This window comes from Lissotriton vulgaris, chromosome 10 (genome assembly GCF_964263255.1).
Source record: "Lissotriton vulgaris chromosome 10, aLisVul1.2, whole genome shotgun sequence".
Taxonomy (NCBI): Eukaryota; Metazoa; Chordata; class Amphibia; order Caudata; family Salamandridae; genus Lissotriton; species Lissotriton vulgaris.
The window spans coordinates 925,764,108-925,768,319 of NC_141698.1; positions in this window are offsets into that span (position 1 = coordinate 925,764,108).

The following is a 4,212-nucleotide window of genomic DNA, read 5'->3' on the forward strand; positions in this document are numbered from 1 at the left end:
AGCAGCTCTAGTCAAAAAGCTAATGATTGCTTTTGACTAGGGCTGCTTGTAGATTTTTCTCTCCCTGTGATGGCAGGGCAATGTGCTCTTTTATGAAGGATTTTATTTTGTTTTGTTGTTTAATTGGAGTACCTGACAGCGCATGTGCCGAGTGACCATGATGATTCTCGCTCTAAAGGCACAAACCAGGGTAGTGACATCACAGTGGAAGGTGTGGCGAGTTTTAGCGGCAATCAATAGGCTTGATTTTGGGAGTATACTGCTCTGGGTGGGGTCTGAAAGGTTCCATTCATTTAATGGAAATGGGCGGGGCTGACCCAGGGGGATGAAGTTGGAGTAGGTGTCCATCATGGAAAGCAGGCCTCGCCTCCTCCAATGCTTGTGTCGCTTGTATTGGCTGATGCGTCCTGAGGGGTGGAGTCCAGCAATTTTCGATTATGAAGGACAAGTGCTGCAGTGCTCATGACAAGTTCTGTTGCTGTGAGCTGTGGCAGAGCTAATCCTCATCATCCATTAGATGGGCTACCTCACTTGGAAGTGCTTTGTTTTGTAACAACTACTTGGAATAGTGTTATGTTAGCTTAACATGGAGCATAGAGGAGACTCCGCAGTGAAAGCTTGCACAAACGTAACATTTTTTAAGACATGCACGTCATTGGTCTAACTCCCATAATGCACTGAGCTCTCAAATTAAACCCCAGAACTCAAACAGTAACAACTCTCTGTATGTTTGCAGATAATGCAGGAATACTAAACTTTTGGAGAAAAAATGATGTATCCTCATCGGTTCTTGCTTCAGGTCTAGACCTAGTATGCAATGGGATGAAAGCAAACTGCCCAACACTTAATCCATGGAAGACAGAAATTCTATAATAATAATCCATATTTGTAAAGTGCAAACATATCACCCCTTAAGGTTTCAATGTGCTGGGGGCCACCAGGAACATTAAGTGAGCTATTGTCCAGAGTCACATGATACTGAGCTGAGCTGCCGCCGGGGATCGAACCATGATCCCCGCCTCCGTAGTCCGCCACTCTGGCCGCTGCACCACACCTCTCCCACTTCTCCATATGAAAAGTTCCATTGGGCATTAGACTCCCAGTATTGTGCTGAAAATACTGTATAACATTTCTGAAAGGATCAGAAAATGTAGAAATGAGCATGTGGCTGAAGCCAGGGGAATGATGGGCTGTTCTTTGGCATCACTAAACAGTTCGCTCTTGCTCACTCGAGTTTAGGAGATTTCTGGGGCTTCGTTGGAATAAATCAACTATGACTATATATGTTTACAAAGATTGATTTCATGTGGTCTGTAAATTAAAATACAGAAAAACATCCCTCAAAGTTATGCACTGTTGTATGTCATCAAGTTATGTTGCACTTTCAAAGAGGTAGCCATGAACTAGAACAAGTGACAGGATTTGTTACTTGTGTGGGAAATTGTACCAGGTTTGCTACAATAAGAATATAAACGACTCCAGGTCATTGGGACACCATATCTTGAAGCATGAAATTGCGAGATCTACATTCTGAGTAGAATGTTCTGTATAGATTATAATAATATTCGTTGAATTCGTTGAGTTGACGCTAACACCATTGCAGGATTTTTACAACTTACTGTACATCTTCTCGTGATTAAAGTCCTGAAGTCTTCAGATTGTTTACTGTGTTTCACCAAGAAGTTCAACACTACACCAGTTCTGGGGTTTAATTGAAGAGCTCAGTGCATTATGGGAGTTAGACCAATGAGATTAAATTTCCAGATTTTAAGGAGCAACTGGACAGGAATAGTGTTCCTGGTGACATGGAGCCATTCACAAAACATACTTTATGTGCACTCCCTCGACCTATGTCTTGGGGCAGAAGTGAAAGATCTGTAGTTGAAACTTGCTTTTGACTGACTTTTAAAATGAATGCTTCACAACTCACGGGTGTTGATTGAACAATATGAGGTACGGTCATTCTAAGGGACTCTTTTAAAATTTGCACAGAGGGTACTCCTGGTATGTGAGGTTTTTTTTGAAAACCAGAAAACTTTGCTGTGCTTGCACATTAAACATGGTGCTCACATAGCATGGTTTCAGTGCCTTCAGAGGCTGCAGTGATGGTGGCTCCTCTAAAGGCAAAGAGGTCTTTGTATGCGTGGTGGAGTTATCTTAATATGGTGGGCGTCTACAGCAGCAGAGTACATCTCTCCACTGACATGGAAGAACAGGGTACAGCTTGTCAGACTTTAAGTTAGGCCCTGTGATGTGGATAGGAACGCACCACTTGCATGTAACAGCGCATTAGTTGTAGTTCTGTTTTTCAAACAAAGTTCATATTACTTTTCCGCTAATGTCGTCTTTTGAAATCGTATCTTTAGACACCAGTGTTTCGGGATTCCTCCTTCGTCAGTAGAAAACATTTACGGGTTGATGGGGATGCTGCCAATTTTCTCAGATATAATCCACTCATAGCTTGCAGGCGTTCCAAAGCTCGTCAGCTTGGGGGCGGCTCACGAGAGCCTTGTATCAGTGAAAGTGGGTAGCAATGCAAGGCTTGCATGTAACAGCGCCATTACCACATAGTGTCTTGGTAGTTGTAGTTCCGTTTTTCACACAAAGTTCATAACATTTTTCAGCTAATTCCATCTTTCGAAATTGTATCTCTAGACACCAGTCTTTCGAGATTCCTGACTCATCAGAATATTTACGGGTTGCTGGACATGCTGCCAATTCTGTCAGGTAAAATCCCACTCATATTGTGCAGCCGTTCCTTTAAGTAAACCCCTTCCTTCTCAAATCCCTGAGTGAACATATAATACTGATCTCAGATGACTGAAAGGAGAAGTGTAGTGCTTTATAAAATTCCAAAATAAATAAATATGTATGGCTCCTTAGAAACATTATAAATAAAACATAACAGTCAACTAATATATGCAATAGTAGGTCTAGAATGATAGATGGGGCTGAATTACTTGAGTTACTAATACTGTTTATGGAGGATCTGCTTTAGAACCTGCTTACACCCCTTAAAATGCAATATATAAACCTATATTAACAAAATGCATCTCCAATGTGTATGTTCCACAAACCTGGCAACCAGCCATAATTGATACTATCAACATGTGAGCTTTGGCCTCACTAAGAAACTCTCTCCTGTATGTCACCAACAGGCTTCAGCGTGGCCAATTGAAGACATGCTTGCTAGCAGAGCAAATTATCTCGATTTACTTATTTGAGTTCAAAAGATGTAACCCTTTAAAAAGTAAATATCCATACTCTTACGTGTTTCCTTACACTTCTCTTTAGAGGGCGAGATATGAATCGTTTTACATTTATTTAGAATGCAGTAACCATAAATTCACTCCCAAAAAGAGATTACTGAAAACAAACGGATCACTGACATAATATCGAGGGACAGAATATCGACCATCAAAAATATCGTAGAAAAAATATCGACAGACAGAATATCGAGTTTCTATCTACAAACAGGTAAGTAAAAAATATTGAGTTAAAAATATCGTTTACTAAAATATAGTTTATAAAAATATCGACTTTATTAAAAACAATGTTAAATTAAATTAATATTAAAAATGAAGTACTAAAATATACTTAAAATACTTAAATTAACTTATAATAATTAAATAAATAATGAAAGTTAGAAATATTTTTTTTTAATTCATATTTGTTAAAACATGTATATATAGTAACAAAATATAATTAAATAATATCCAATAATATTAACGTACAATAGCGGAAGTGTAAAAATTAGTATTCCCACTCCAAAGAGCACAAACGTAGGGAAAGTGTTGGATAGCGTAGGGGTTAAAATTACTATTCCATCTCCTGTGGGTGCAACAGTAGGGAAAGCGTTGGATAGCGTAGGGGTAAAAATGTATATTCCCACTCCAGTGGGTGCAACAGTAGGGAAAGCGTTGGATAGCGTAAGGGTAAATATTACTATTCCCACTCCAAAGAGTGCAACAGTAGGGAAAGCGTTGGATAGCGTAGGGGTTAAAATGACTATTCCGACTCCAGTGGGTGCAACAGTAGGGAAAGCGTTGGATAGCGTAGGGGTAAAATTACTATTCCCACTCCAGTGGGTGCAACAGTAGGGAAAGCGTTGGATAGCGTAGACGTAAAATATACTATTCCCACTCCAGTGGGTGCAACAGTAGAGAAAGCGTTGGATAACGTAGAAGTAAAATTTACTATTCCCACTCCAGT